This window comes from Spermophilus citellus, assembly GCF_964194105.1.
Source record: "Spermophilus citellus genome assembly, chromosome: 6".
Taxonomy (NCBI): domain Eukaryota; kingdom Metazoa; phylum Chordata; class Mammalia; order Rodentia; family Sciuridae; genus Spermophilus; species Spermophilus citellus.
The window spans coordinates 56,491,091-56,507,657 of NC_138187.1; positions in this window are offsets into that span (position 1 = coordinate 56,491,091).

The window sequence follows — 16,567 nt, forward strand, 5'->3', positions numbered from 1 at the left end:
TCCAAATTCTATCTCTATGGTTTTTTTCCTATTGATGTAGCCCTAAGCAGAGACTGGCGCAAATCACTTACATGGAAAGGGGTTGCCAAGCTTCCAAAAAACTACGAGTTTCCTGAAATCTCAGCACACATTTTTTCACCCAATCTTGATGACACTTTCAGGTAATGATCAGTACCCCAATCCCACTTGGCTCACCAAATTTCGTTCTGCTAGGTTAAACCGTTCGTTGGCAGTAACAGTTTTAATTTTTAGGTTTCACTCTGTTTTCTCCGATATGGATACATGTAGCTGGAACTCTAAATCAAACACTGTTTGTGCTAGCTCTTTGAAACTTGACACAATAAAGTAGGTCCAAGTTCTATCTCTATGGTTTGTTTCCTATTGATGTAGCCCTAAGCAGAGATGGCGCAAATCACTTTCATGGAAAGGGGTTGCCAACCTTCCAAAAAACTACGAGTTTCCTGAAATCTCAGCACACATTTTTTCACCCAATCTTGTTGACACTTTCAGGTAATGATCAGTACCCCAATCCCACTTGGCTCACAAAATTTCGTTCTTCTAGGTTAAACCGTTCGTTGGTAGTAAGAGTTTTAATTTTTAGGTTTCACTCTGTTTTCTCCTATATGGATACATGTAGTTGGAACTCTAAATCAAAGACGGTTTGTGCTAGCTCTTTGAATCTTGACACAATAAAGTAGGTCCAAGTTCTATCTCTATGGTTTGTTTCCTATTGATGTAGCCCTAAGCAGAGACTGGCGCAAATCACTTTCATGGAAAGGGGTTGCCAAGCTTCCAAAAAACCACGAGTTTCCTGAAATCTCAAAACACATTTTTTCACCCAATCTTGATGACACTTTCAGGTAATGATCACTACCCCAATTTCACTTGGCTAACCAAATTTCGTTCTTCTAGGTTAAACCGTTCGTTGGCAGTAACAGTTTTAAATTTTAGATTTCACTCTATTTTCTCCTATATGGATACATGTAGTTGGAACTCTAAATCAAACACGGTTTGTGCTAGCTCTTTGAAACTTGACACAATAAAGTAGTTCCAAGTTATAACTCTATGGTTTGTTTCCTATTGATGTAGCCCTAAGCAGAGACTGGCGCAAATCACTTTCATTGAAAGGGGTTGCCAAGAATCCAAAAAACTACGAGTTTCCAGAAATCTCGGCACACATTTTTTCACCCAATCTTGATGACACTTTCAGGTAATGATCAGTATCCCAATCCCACTTGGCTCACCAAATTTCGTTCTTCTAGGTTAAAACGTTCATTGGCAGTAACAGTTTTAAATTTTAGGTTTCACTCTGTTTTTTCCTACATGGATTCATGTAGTTTGAACTCTAAATCAAACACGGTTTGTGCTGGCTCTTTGAAACTTGACACAATAGAGTAGTTCCAAATTTTATCTCTATGGTTTGTTTCCTATTGATGTAGCCCTAAGCAGAGACTGGCGCTAATCTCTTACATGGAAAGGGGTTGCCAAGCTTCCAAAAAACTACGAGTTTCCTGAAATCTCAGCACACATTTTTTCACCCAATCTTGATGACACTTTCAGTTAATGATCAGTACCCCAGTCCCACTTGGCTCACCAAATTTCGTTCTTCTAGGTTAAACCGTTCGTTGGCAGTAACAGTTTTAATTTTTAGGTTTCACTCTGTTTTCTCCGATATGGATACATGTATTTGGAACTATAAATCAAACACTGTTTGTGCTAGCTCTTTGAAACTTGTCACAATAAAGTAGGTCCAAGTTCTATCTCTATGGTTTGTTTCCTATTGATGTAGCCCTAAGCAGAGATGGCGCAAATCACTTTCATGGAAAGGGGTTGCCAACCTTCCAAAAAACTACTAGTTTCCTGAAATCTGAGCACACATTTTTTCACCCAATCTTGATGACACTTTCAGGTAATGATCAGTACCCCAATCCCACTTGGCTCACAAAATTTCGTTCTTCTAGGTTAAACCGTTCGTTGGCAGTAAGAGTTTTAATTTTTAGGTTTCACTCTGTTTTCTCCTATATGGATACATGTAGTTGGAACACTAAATCAAAGACGGTTTGTGCTAGCTCTTTGAATCTTGACACAATAAAGTAGTTCCAAGTTCTAAAACTATGGTTTGTTTCCTATTGATGTAGCCCTAAGCAGAGACTGGCGCAAATCACTTTCATGGAAGGGGGTTGCCAAGCTTCCAAAAAACCACGAGTTTCCTGAAATCTCAACACACATTTTTTCACCCAATCTTGATGACACTTTCAGTTAATGATCAGTACCCCAATCCCACTTGGCTCACCAAATTTCGTTCTTCTAGGTTAAACCGTTCGTTGGCAGTAACAGTTTTAATTTTTAGGTTTCACTCTGTTTTCTCCGATATGGATACATGTAGTTGGAACTCTAAATCAAACACGGTTTGTGCTAGCTCTTTGAATCTTGACACAATAAAGTAGGTCCAAGTTCTATCTCTATGGTTTGTTTCCTATTGATGTAGCCCTAAGCGGTGATGGCGCAAATCACTTTCATGGAAAGGGGTTGCCAAGCTTCCAAAAAACTACGAGTTTCCTGAAATCTCAGCACACATTTTTTCACCCAATCTTGATGACACTTTCAGGTAATGATCACTACCCCAATCCCACTTGGCTCACCAAATTTCGTTCTTCTAGGTTAAACCGTTCATTGGCAGTAACAGTTTTAAATTTTAGGTTTCACTCTGTTTTTTCCTACATGGATTCATGTAGTTTGAACTCTAAATCAAACACGGTTTGTTCTGGCTCTTTGAAAATTGACACAATAGAGTAGTTCCAAATTCTATCTCTATGGTTTGTTTCCTATTGATGTAGCCCTAAGCAGAGACTGGCGCAAATCTCTTACATGGAAAGGGGTTGCCAAGCTTCCAAAAAACTACGAGTTTCCTGAAATCTCAGCACACATTTTTTCACCCAATCTTGATGACACTTTCAGGTAATGATTAGTACCCCAATCCCACTTGGCTCACCAAATTTCGTTCTTCTAGGTTAAACCGTTCGTTGGCAGTAACAGTTTTAATTTTTAGGTTTCACTCTGTTTTCTCCTATATGGATACATGTAGTTGGAACTCTAAATCAAACACGGTTTGTGCTAGCTCTTTGAAACTTGACACAATAAAGTAGGTCCAAGTTCTATCTCTATGGTTTGTTTCCTATTGATGTAGCCCTAAGCAGAGATGGGCGCAAATCACTTTCATGGAAAGGGGTTGCCAAGCTTCCAAAAAACTACGAGTTTCCTGAAATCTCAGCACACATTTTTTCACCCAATCTTTATGACACTTTCAGGTAATGATCAGTACCACAATCCCACTTGGCTCACCAAATTTCGTTCTTCTAGGTTAAACCGTTCGTTGGCAGTAACAGTTTTAATTTTTAGGTTTCACTCTGTTTTCTCCTATATGGATACATGTAGTTGGAACTCTAAATCAAACACGGTTTGTGCTAGCTCTTTGAAACTTGACACAATAAAGTAGGTGCAAGTTCTATCTCTATGGTTTGTTTCCTATTGATGTAGCCCTAAGCAGAGATGGTGCAAATCACTTTCATGGAAAGGGGTTGCCAAGCTTCCAAAAAACTACGAGTTTCCTGAAATCTCAGCACACATTTTTTCACCCAATCTTGATGACACTTTCAGGTAATGATCATTACCCAATCCCACTTGGCTCACCAAATTCCGTTCTTCTAGGTTAAACCGTTCGTTGGCAGTAAGAGTTTTAATTTTTAGGTTTCACTCTGTTTTCTCCTATATGGATACATGTAGTTGGAACTCTAAATCAAAGACGGTTTGTGCTAGCTCTTTGAATCTTGACACAATAAAGTAGTTCCGAGTTCTATCTCTATGGTTTGTTTCCTATTGATGTAGCCCTAAGCAGAGACTGGCGCAAATCACTTTCATGGAAAGGGGTTGCCAAGCTTCCAAAAAACCACGAGTTTCCTGAAATCTCAGCACACATTTTTTCACCCAATCTTGATGACACTTTCATGTAATGATCACTACCCCAATCCCACTTGGCTAACCAAATTTCGTTCTTCTAGGTTAAACCGTTCGTTGGCAGTAAAAGTTTTAATTTTTAGATTTCACTCTAGTTTCTCCTATATGGATACATGTAGTTGGAACTCTAAATCAAACACGGTTTGTGCTAGCTCTTTGAAACTTGATACAATAAAGTAGTTCCAAGTTCTAACTCTATGGTTTGTTTCCTATTGATGTAGCCCTAAGCAGAGACTGGCGCAAATCACTTTCATGGAAAGGGGTTTCCAAGAATCCAAAAAACTACGAGTTTCCATAAATCTCGGCACACATTTTTTCACCCTATCTTGATGACACTTTCAGGTAATGATCAGTATCCCAATCCCACTTGGCTCACCAAATTTCGTTCTTCTAGGTTAAACCGTTCATTGGCAGTAACAGTTTTAAATTTTAAGTTTCACTCTGTTTTTTCCTATATGGATTCATGTAGTTTGAACTCTAAATCAAACATGGTTTGTGCTGGCTCTTTGAAACTTGACACAATAGAGTAGTTCCAAATTCTATCTCTATGGTTTGTTTCCTATTGATGTAGCCCTAAGCAGAGACTGCCGCAAATCACTTACATGGAAAGGGGTTGCCAAGCTTCCAAAAAACTACGAGTTTCCTGAAATCTCAACACACATTTTTTCACCCAAACTTGATGACACTTTCAGTTAATGATCAGTACCGCAATCCCACTTGGCTCACCAAATTTCGTTCTTCTAGTTTAAACCGTTCGTTGGCAGTAACAGTTTTAATTTTCAGGTTTCACTCTGTTTTCTCCTATATGGATACATGTAGTTGGAACTCTAAATCAAAGACGGTTTGTGCTAGCTTGTTGAATCTTGACACAATAAAGTAGTTCCAAGTTCTATCTCTATGGTTTGTTTCCTATTGATGTAGCCCTAAGCAGAGACTGGCGCAAATCACTTTCATGGAAAGGGGTTTCCAAGAATCCAAAAAACTACGAGTTTCCAGAAATCTCGGCACACATTTTTTCACCCTATCTTGATGACACGTTCAGGTAATGATCAGGATCCCAATCCCACTTGGCTCACCAAATTTTGTTCTTCTAGGTTAAACCGTTCATTGGCAGTAACAGTTTTAAATTTTAAGTTTCACTCTGTTTTTTTCTATATGGATTCATGTAGTTTGAACTCTAAATCAAACACGGTTTGTGCTCGCTCTTTGAAACTTGACACAATAGAGTAGTTCCAAATTCTATCTCTATGGTTTGTTTCCTATTGATGTAGCCCTAAGCAGAGACTGGCGCAAATCACTTACATGGAAAGGGGTTGCCAAGCTTCCAAAAAACTACGAGTTTCCTGAAATCTCAACACACATTTTTTCACCCAATCTTGATGACACTTTCAGTTAATGATCAGGACCCCAAACCCACTTGGCTCACCAAATTTCGTTCTTCTAGGTTAAACCGTTCGTTGGCAGTAACAGTTTTAATTTTCAGGTTTCACTCTGTTTTCTCCTATATGGATACATGTAGTTGGAACTCTAAAGCAAAGACGGTTTGTCCTAGCTCTTTGAAACTTGACACAATAAAGTAGTTCCAAGTTCTATCTCTATGGTTTGTTTCCTATTGATGTAGCCCTAAGCAGAGACGGGCGCAAATCACTTTCATGGAAAGGGGTTGCCAATCTTCCAGAAAACTACGAGTTTCCTGAAATCTCAGCACACATTTTTTCACCCAATCTTGATGACACTTTCAGGTAATGATCAGTACCCCAATCCCACTTGGCTCACCAAATTTCGTTCTGCTAGGTTAAACCGTTCGTTGGCAGTAACAGTTTTAATTTTTAGGTTTCACTCTGTTTTCTCCTATATGGATTCATGTAGTTTGAACTCTAAATCAAACACGGTTTGTGCTGGCTCTTTGAAACTTGACACAATAGAGTAGTTCCAAATTCTATCTCTATGGTTTGTTTCCTATTGATGTAGCCCTAAGCAGAGACTGGCGCAAATCACTTACATGGAAAGGGGTTGCCAAGCTTCCAAAAAACTACGAGTTTCCTGAAATCTCAGCACACATTTTTTCACCCAATCTTGATGACACTTTCAGTTAATGATCAGTACCCCAATCTCACTTGGCTCACCAAATTTCGTTCTTCTACGTTAAACCGTTCGTTGGCAGTAACAGTTTTAATTTTCAGGTTTCACTCTGTTTTCTCCTATATGGATACATGTAGTTGGAACTCTAAATCAAAGACGGTTTGTGCTAGCTCTTTGAATCTTGACACAATAAAGTAGTTCCAAGTTCTATCTCTATGGTTTGTTTCCTATTGATGTAGCCCTAAGCAGAGACTGGCGCAAATCACTTTCATGGAAAGGGGTTGCCAAGCTTCCAAAAAACCACGAGTTTCCTGAAATCTCAGCACACATTTTTTCACCCAATCTTGATGACACTTTCAGGTAATGATCACTACCCCAATCCCACTTGGCTCACCAAATTTCGTTCTTCTAGGTTAAACCGTTCATTGGCAGTAACAGTTTTAAATTTTAGGTTTCACTCTGTTTTTTCCTATATGGTTTCTTGTAGTTTGAACTCTAAATCAAACACGGTTTGTGCTGGCTCTTTGAAACTTGACACAATAGAGTAGTTCCAAATTCTATCTCTAAGGTTTGTTTCCTATTGATGTAGCCCTAAGCAGAGACTGGCGCAAATCACTTACATGGAAAGGGGTTGCCAAGCTTCCAAAAAACTACGAGTTTCCTGAAATCTCAGCACACATTTTTTCACCCAATCTTGATGACACTTTCAGTTAATGATCAGTACCCAAATCCCACTTGGCTCACCAAATTTCGTTCTTCTAGGTTAAACCGTTCGTTGGCAGTAAGAGTTTTAATTTTCAGGTTTCACTCTGTTTTCTCCTATACGGATACATGTAGTTGGAACTCTAAATCAAAGACGGTTTGTCCTAGCTCTTTGAAACTTGACACAATAAAGTAGTTCCAAGTTCTATCTCTATGGTTTGTTTCCTATTGATGTAGCCCTAAGCAGAGACGGGCGCAAATCACTTTCATGGAAAGGGGTTGCCAAGCTTCCAAAAAACTACGAGTTTCCTGAAATCTCAGCACACATTTTTTCACCCAATCTTTATGACACTTTCAGGTAATGATTAGTACCCCAATCCCACTTGGCTCACCAAATTTCGTTCTTCTAGGTTAAACCGTTCGTTGGCAGTAACAGTTTTAATTTTTAGGTTTCACTCTGTTTTCTCCTATATGGATACATGTAGTTGGAACTCTAAATCAAACACGGTTTGTGCTAGCTCTTTGAAACTTGACACAATAAAGTAGGTCCAAGTTCTATCTCTATGGTTTGTTTCCTATTGATGTAGCCCTAAGCAGAGACTGGCGCAAATCACTTTCATGGAAAGGGGTTGCCAAGCTTCCAAAAAACTACGAGTTTCCTGAAATCTCAGCACACATTTTTTCACCCAATCTTGATGACACTTTCAGGTAATGATCAGTACCCCAATCCCACTTGGCTCACCAAATTTCGTTCTTCTAGGTTAAACCGTTCGTTGGCAGTAACAGTTTTAATTTTTAGGTTTCACTCTGTTTTCTCCGATATGGATACATGTAGTTGGAACTCTAAATCAAAGACGGTTTGTGCTAGCTCTTTGAATCTTGACACAATTAAGTAGTTCCGAGTTCTATCTCTATGGTTTGTTTCCTATTGATGTAGCCCTAAGCAGAGACTGGCGCAAATCACTTTCATGGAAAGGGGTTGCCAAACTTCAAAAAAACTACGAGTTTCCTGAAATCTCAGCACATATTTTTTCACCCAATCTTGATGACACTTTCAGGTAATGATCACTACCCCAATCCCACTTGGCTAACCAAATTTCGTTCTTCTAGGTTAAACCATTCGTTGGCAGTAACAGTTTTAATTTTTAGATTTCACTCTATTTTCTCCTATATGTATACATGTAGTTGGAACTCTAAATCAAAGACGGTTTGTGCTAGCTCTTTGAATCTTGACACAATAAAGTAGTTCCAAGTTATAACTCTATGGTTTGTTTCCTATTGATGTAGCCCTATGCAGAGACTGGCGCAAATCACTTTCATGGAAAGGGGTTGCCAAGAATCCAAAAAACTACGAGTTTCCAGAAAACTCGGCACACATTTTTTCACCCTATCTTGATGAATCTTTCAGGTAATGATCAGTATCCCAATCCAACTTGGCTCACCAAATTTCGTTCTTCTAGGTTAAACCGTTCATTGGCAGTAACAGTTTTAAATTTTAGGTTTCACTCTGTTTTTTCCTACATGGATTCATGTAGTTTGAACTCTAAATGAAACACGGTTTGTGCTGGCTCTTTGAAAATTGACACAATAGAGTAGTTCCAAATTCTATCTCTATGGTTTGTTTCCTATTGATGTAGCCCTAAGCAGAGACTGGCGCAAATCTCTTACATGGAAAGGGGTTGCCAAGCTTCCAAAAAACTACGAGTTTCCTGAAATCTCAGCACATATTTTTTCACCCAATCTTGATGACACTTTCAGTTAATGATCAGTACCCCAATCCCACTTGGCTCACCAAATTTCGTTCTTCTAGGTTAAACCGTTCGTTGGCAGTAACAGTTTTAATTTTCAGGTTTCACTCTGTTTTCTCCTATATGGATACATGTAGTTGGAACTCTAAATCAAAGACGGTTTGTCCTAGCTCTTTGAAACTTGACACAATAAAGTAGTTCCAAGTTCTATCTCTATGGTTTGTTTCCTATTGATGTAGCCCTGAGCAGAGACGGGCGCAAATCACTTTCATGGAAAGGGGTTGCCAAGCTTCCAAAAAACTACGAGTTTCCTGAAATCTCAGCACACATTTTTTCACCCAATCCTTATGACACTTTCAGGTAATGATCAGTACCCCAATCCCACTTGGCTCACCAAATTTCGTTCTTCTAGGTTAAACCGTTCGTTGGCAGTAACAGTTTTAATTTTTATGTTTCACTCTGTTTTCTCCGATATGGATACATGTAGTTGGAACTCTAAATCAAACACTGTTTGTGCTAGCTCTTTGAAACTCGACACAATAATGTAGGTCCAAGTTCTATCTCTATGGTTTGTTTCCTATTGATGTAGCCCTAAGCAGAGATGGCGCAAATCACTTTCATGGAAAGGGGTTGCCAACCTTCCAAAAAACTACTAGTTTCCTGAAATCTCAGCACACATTTTTTCACCCAATCTTGATGACACTTTCAGGTAATGATCAGTACCCCAATCCCACTTGGCTCACCAAATTTCGTTCTTCTAGGTTAAACCGTTCGTTGGCAGTAACAGTTTTAATTTTTAGGTTTCACTCTGTTTTCTCCAATATGGATACATGTAGTTGGAACTCTAAATCAAACACGGTTTGTGCTAGCTCTTTGAATCTTGACACAATAAAGTAGGTCCAAGTTCTATCTCTATGGTTTGTTTCCTATTGATGTAGCCCTAAGCAGTGATGGCGCAAATCACTTTCATGGAAAGGGGTTGCCAAGCTTCCCAAAAACTACGAGTTTCCTGAAATCTCAGCACACATTTTTTCACCCAATCTTGATGACACTTTCAGGTAATGATCACTACCCCAATCCCACTTGGCTCACCAAATTTCGTTCTTCTAGGTTAAACCGTTCGTTGGCAGTAACAGTTTTAAATTTTAGATTTCACTCTATTTTCTCCTATATGGATACATGTAGTTGGAACTCTAAATCAAACACGGTTTGTGCTAGCTCTTTGAAACTTGACACAATAAAGTAGTTCCAAGTTCTAACTCTATGGTTTGTTTCCTATTGATGTAGCCCTAAGCAGAGACTGGCGCAAATCACTTTCATGGAAAGGGGTTGCCAAGAATCCAAAAAACTACGAGTTTCCAGAAATCTCGGCACACATTTTTTCACCCAATCTTGATGACACTTTCAGGTAATGATCAGTATATCAATCCCACTTGGCTCACCAAATTTCGTTCTTCTAGGTTAAACCGTTCGTTGGCAGTAACAGTTTTAATTTTTAGGTTTCACTCTGTTTTCTCCGATATGGATACATGTAGTTGGAACTCTAAATCAAACACTGTTTGTGCTAGCTCTTTGAAACTTGACACAATAAAGTAGGTCCAAGTTCTATCTCTATGGTTTGTTTCCTATTGATGTAGCCCTAAGCAGAGATGGCGCAAATCACTTTCATGGAAAGGGGTTGCCAACCTTCCAAAAAACTACGAGTTTCCTGTAATCTCAGCACAAATTTTTTCACCCCATCTTGATGACACTTTCAGGTAATGATCAGTACCCCAATCCCACTTGGCTCACAAAATTTCGTTCTTCTAGGTTAAACCGTTCGTTGGCAGTAAGAGTTTTAATTTTTAGGTTTCACTCTGTTTTCTCCTATATGGATACATGTAGTTGGAACTCTAAATCAAAGACGGTTTGTGCTAGCTCTTTGAATTCTGACACAATAAAGTAGTTCCAAGTTCTAAATCTATGGTTTGTTTCCTATTGATGTAGCCCTAAGCAGAGACTGGCGCAAATCACATTCATGGAAGGGGGTTGCCAAGCTTCCAAAAAACCACGAGTTTCCTGAAATCTCAACACACATTTTTTCACCCAATCTTGATGACACTTTCAGTTAATGATCAGTACCCCAATCCCACTTGGCTCACCAAATTTCGTTCTTCTAGGTTAAACCGTAGGTTGGCAGTAACAGTTTAAATTTTTAGGTTTCACTCTGTTTTATCCGATATGGATACATGTAGTTGGAACTCTAAATCAAACACGGTTTGTGCTAGCTCTTTGAATCTTGACACAATAAAGTAGGTCCAAGTTCTATCTCTATGGTTTGTTTCCTATTGATGTAGCCCTAAGCAGTGATGGCGCAAATCACTTTCATGGAAAGGGGTTGCCAACCTTCCAAAAAACTACGAGTTTCCTGAAATCTCAGCACACATTTTTTCACCCAATCTTGATGACACTTTCAGGTAATGATCAGTACCCCAATCCCACTTGGCTCACCAAATTTCGTTCTTCTACGTTAAACCGTTCGTTGGCAGTAAGAGTTTTAATTTTTAGGTTTCACTCTGTTTTCTCCTATATGGATACATGTAGTTGGAACTCTAAATCAAAGACGGTTTGTGCTAGCTCTTTGAATCTTGACACAATAAAGTAGTTCAAAGTTCTATCTCTATGGTTTGTTTCCTATTGATGTAGCCCTAAGCAGAGACTGGCGCAAATCACTTTCATGGAAATGGGTTGCCAAGCTTCCAAAAAAACAAGAGTTTCCTGAAATCTCAGCACACATTTTTTCACCCAATCTTGATGACACTTTCAAGTAATGATCACTACCCCAATCCCACTTGGCTAACCAAATTTCGTTCTTCTAGGTTAAAACGTTCGTTGGCAGTAACAGTTTTAATTTTTAGATTTCACTCTATTTTCTCCTATATGGATACATGTATTTGGAACTCTAAATCAAAGACGGTTTGTGCTAGCTCTTTAAAACTTGACACAATAAAGTAGTTCCAAGTTCTAACTCTATGGTTTGTTTCCTATTGATGTAGCCCTAAGCAGAGACTGGCGCAAATCACTTTCATGGAAAGGGGTTGCCAAGAATCCAAAAAACTACGAGTTTCCAAAAATCTCGGCACACATTTTTTCACCCTATCTTGATGACACTTTCAGGTAATGATCAGTATCCCAATCCCACTTGGCTCACCAAATTTCGTTCTTCTAGGTTAAACCGTTCATTGGCAGTAACAGTTTTAAATTTTAAGTTTCACTCTGTTTTTTCCTATATGGATTCATGTAGTTTGAACTCTAAATCAAACACGGTTTGTGCTGGCTCTTTGAAACTTGACACAATAGAGTAGTTCCAAATTCTATCTCTATGGTTTGTTTCCTATTGATGTAGCCCTAAGCAGAGACTGGCGCAAATCACTTACATGGAAAGAAGTTGCCAAGCTTCCAAAAAACTACGATTTTCCTGAAATCTCAACACACATTTTTTCACCCAATCTTGATGACACTTTCAGGTAATGATCAGTACCCCAGTCCCACTTGGCTCACCAAATTTCGTTCTGCTAGGTTAAACCGTTCGTTGGCAGTAACAGTTTTAATTTTTAGGTTTCACTCTGTTTTCTCCGATATGGATACATGTAGTTGGAACTCTAAATCAAAGACGGTTTGTGCTAGCTGTTTGAATCTTGACACAATAAAGTAGTTCCAAGTTCTATCTCTATGGTTTGTTTCCTATTGATGTAGCCCTAAGCAGAGACTGGCGGAAATCACTTACATGGAAAGGGGTTGCCAAGCTTCCAAACAACTACGAGTTTCCTGAAATCTCAGCACACATTTTTTCACCCAATCTTGATGACACTTTCAGTTAATGATCACTACCCCAATCCCACTTGGCTCACCAAATTTCGTTCTTCTAGGTTAAACCGTTCGTTGGCAGTAACAGTTTTAATTTTTAGGTTTCACTCTGTTTTCTCCTATATGGATACATGTAGTTGGAACTCTAAATCAAACACTGTTTGTGCTAGCTATTTGAAACTTGACAAAATAAAGTAGGTCCATGTTCTATCTCTATGGTTTGTTTCCTATTGATGTAGCCCTAAGCAGAGATGGCGCAAATCACTTTCATGGAAAGGGGTTGCCAACCTTCCAAAAAACTACGAGTTTCCTGAAATCTCAGCACACATTTTTTCATCCAATCTTGATGACACTTTCAGGTAATGATCAGTACCCCAATCCCACTTGGCTCACCAAATTTCGTTCTTCTAGGTTAAACCGTTCGTTGGCAGTAAGAGTTTTAATTTTTAGGATTCACTCTGTTTTCTCCTATATGGATACATGTAGTTGGAACTCTAAATCAAAGACGGTTTGTGCTAGCTCTTTGAATCTTGACACAATAAAGTAGTTCCAAGTTCTATCTCTATGGTTTGTTTCCTATTGATGTAGCCCTAAGCAGAGACTGGCGCAAATCACTTTCATGGAAATGGGTTGCCAAGCTTCCAAAAAAACAAGAGATTCCTGTAATCTCAGCACACATTTTTTCACCCAATCTTGATGACACTTTCAGGTAATGATCACTACCCCAATCCCACTTGGCTAACCAAATTTCGTTCTTCTAGGTTAAAACGTTCGTTGGCAGTAACAGTTTTAATTTTTAGATTTCACTCTATTTTCTCCTATATGGATACATGTATTTGGAACTCTAAATCAAACACGGTTTGTGCTAGCTCTTTGAAACTTGACACAATAAAGTAGTTCCAAGTTCTAACTCTATGGTTTGTTTCCTATTGATGTAGCCCTAAGCAGAGACTGGCGCAAATCACTTTCATGGAAAGGGGTTGCCAAGAATCCAAAAAACTACGAGTTTCCAAAAATCTCGGCACACATTTTTTCACCCATTCTTGATGACACTTTCAGGTATTGATCAGTATCCCAATCCCACTTGGCTCACCAAATTTCGTTCTTCTAGGTTAAACCGTTCATTGGCAGTAACAGTTTTAAATTTTAAGTTTCACTCTGTTTTTTCCTATATGGATTCATGTAGTTTGAACTCTAAATCAAACACGGTTTGTGCTGGCTCTTTGAAACTTGACACAATAGAGTAGTTCCAAATTCTATCTCTATGGTTTGTTTCCTATTGATGTAGCCCTAAGCAGAGACTGGCGCAAATCACTTATATGGAAAGAAGTTGCCAAGCTTCCAAAAAACTACGATTTTCCTGAAATCTCAACACACATTTTTTCACCCAATCTTGATGACACTTTCAGTTAATGATCAGTACCCCAATCTCACTTGGCTCACCAAATTTCGTTCTTCTAGGTTAAACCGTTCGTTGGCAGTAACAGTTTTAATTTTCAGGTTTCACTCTGTTTTCTCCTATATGGATACATGTAGTTGGAACTCTAAATCAAAGACGGTTTGTCCTAGCTCTTTGAAACTTGACACAATAAAGTAGTTCCGAGTTCTATCTCTATGGTTTGTTTCCTATTGATGTAGCCCTAAGCAGAGACGGGCGCAAATCACTTTCATGGAAAGGGGTTGCCAAGCTTCCAAAAATCTACGAGTTTCCTGAAATCTCAGCACACATTTTTTCACCCAATCTTGATGACACTTTCAGTTAATGATCACTACCCCAATCCCACTTGGCTCACCAAATTTCGTTCTTCTAGGTTAAACCGTTCGTTGGCAGTAACAGTTTTAATTTTTAGGTTTCACTCTGTTTTCTCCTATATGGATACATGTAGTTGGAACTCTAAATCAAACAATGTTTGTGCTAGCTCTTTGAAACTTGACAAAATAAAGTAGGTCCATGTTCTATCTCTATGGTTTGTTTCCTATTGATGTAGCCCTAAGCAGAGACGAGCGCAAATCACTTTCATGGAAAGGGGTTGCCAAGCTTCCAAAAAACTACGAGTTTCCTGAAATCTCAGCACACATTTTTTCACCCAATCTTGATGACACTTTCAGGTAATGATCAGTACCCCAATCCCACTTGGCTCACCAAATTTCGTTCTTCTAGGTTAAACCGTTCATTGGCAGTAACAGTTTTAATTTTTAGGATTCACTCTCTTTTCTCCTATATGGATACATGTATTTGGAACTCTAAATCAAAGACGGTTTGTGCTAGCTCTTTGAATCTTGACACAATAAAGTAGTTCCAAGTTCTATCTCTATGGTTTGTTTCCTATTGATGTAGCCCTAAGCAGAGACTGGCGCAAATCACTTTCATGGAAACGGGTTGCCAAGCTTCCAAAAAACCACGAGTTTCCAGAAATCTCGGCACACATTTTTTCACCCTATCTTGATGACACTTTCAGGTAATGATCAGTATCCCAATCCCACTTGGCTCACCAAATTTCATTCTTCTAGGTTAAACCGTTCATTGGCAGTAACAGTTTTAAATTTTAAGTTTCACTCTGTTTTTTCCTATATGGATTCATGTAGTTTGAACTCTAAATCAAACACGGTTTGTGCTGGCTCTTTGAAACTTGACACAATAGAGTAGTTCCAAATTCTATCTCTATGGTTTGTTTCCTATTGATGTAGCCCTAAGGAAAACTGGCGCAAATCACTTACATGGAAAGGGGTTGCCAAGCTTCCAAAAAACTACGAGATTCCTGAAATCTCAGCACACATTTTTTCACCCAATCTTGATGACACTTTCAGGCAATGATCAGTACCCCAATCCCACTTGGCTCACCAAATTTCGTTCTTCTAGGTTAAACCGTTCGTTGGCAGTAACAGTTTTAATTTTTAGGTTTCACTCTGTTTTCTCCTATATGGATACATGTAGTTGGAACTCTAAATCAAACACGGTTTGTGCTGGCTCTTTGAAACTTGACACAATAGAGTAGTTCCAAATTCTATATCTATGGTTTGTTTCCTATTGATGTAGCCCTAAGGAGAGACTGGCGCAAATCACTTACATGGAAAGGGGTTGCCAAGATTCCAAAAAACTACGAGTTTCCTGAAATCTCAACACACATTTTTTCACCCAATCTTGATGACACTTTCAGTTAATGATCAGTACCCCAATCCCACTTGGCTCACCAAATTTCGTTCTTCTAGGTTAAACCGTTCGTTGGCAGTAACAGTTTTAATTTTCAGGTTTCACTCTGTTTTCTCCTATATGGATACATGTAGTTGGAACTCTAAATCAAAGACGGTTTGTGCTAGCTCTTTGAATCTTGACACAATAAAGTAGTTCCAAGTTCTATCTCTATGGTTTGTTTCCTATTGATGTAGCCCTAAGCAGAGACGGGCGCAAATCACTTTCATGGAAAGGGGTTGCCAAGCTTCCAAAAAACTACGAGTTTCCTGAAATCTCAGCACACATTTTTTCACCCAAACTTGATGACACTTTCAGGTAATGATCAGTACCCCAATCCCACTTGGCTCACCAAATTTCGTTCTGCTAGGTTAAACCGTTCGTTGGCAGTAACAGTTTTAATTTTTAGGTTTCACTCTGTTTTCTCCGATATGGATACATGTAGTTGGAACTCTAAATCAAACACGGTTTGTGCTAGCTCTTTGAATCTTGACACAATAAAGTAGGTCCAAGTTCTATCTCTATGGTTTGTTTCCTATTGATGTAGCCCTAAGCAGAGATGGGGCAAATCACTTTCATGGAAAGGGGTTGCCAACCTTCCAAAAAACTACGAGTTTCCTGAAATCTCAGCACACATTTTTTCACCCAATCTTGATGACACTTTCAGGTAATGATCAGTACCCCAATCCCACTTGGCTCACCAAATTTCTTTCTTCTAGGTTAAACCGTTCGTTGGCAGTAAGAGTTTTAATTTTTAGGATTCACTCTGTTTTCTCCTATATGGATACATGTAGTTGGAACTCTAAATCAAAGACGGTTTGTGCTAGCTCTTTGAATCCTGACACAATAAAGTAGTTCCAAGTTCTATCTCTATGGTTTGTTTCCTATTGATGTAGCCCTAAGCAGAGACTGGCGCAAATCACTTTCATGGAAAGGGGTTGCCAAGATTCCAAAAAAACAAGAGTTTCCTGAAATCTCAGCACAC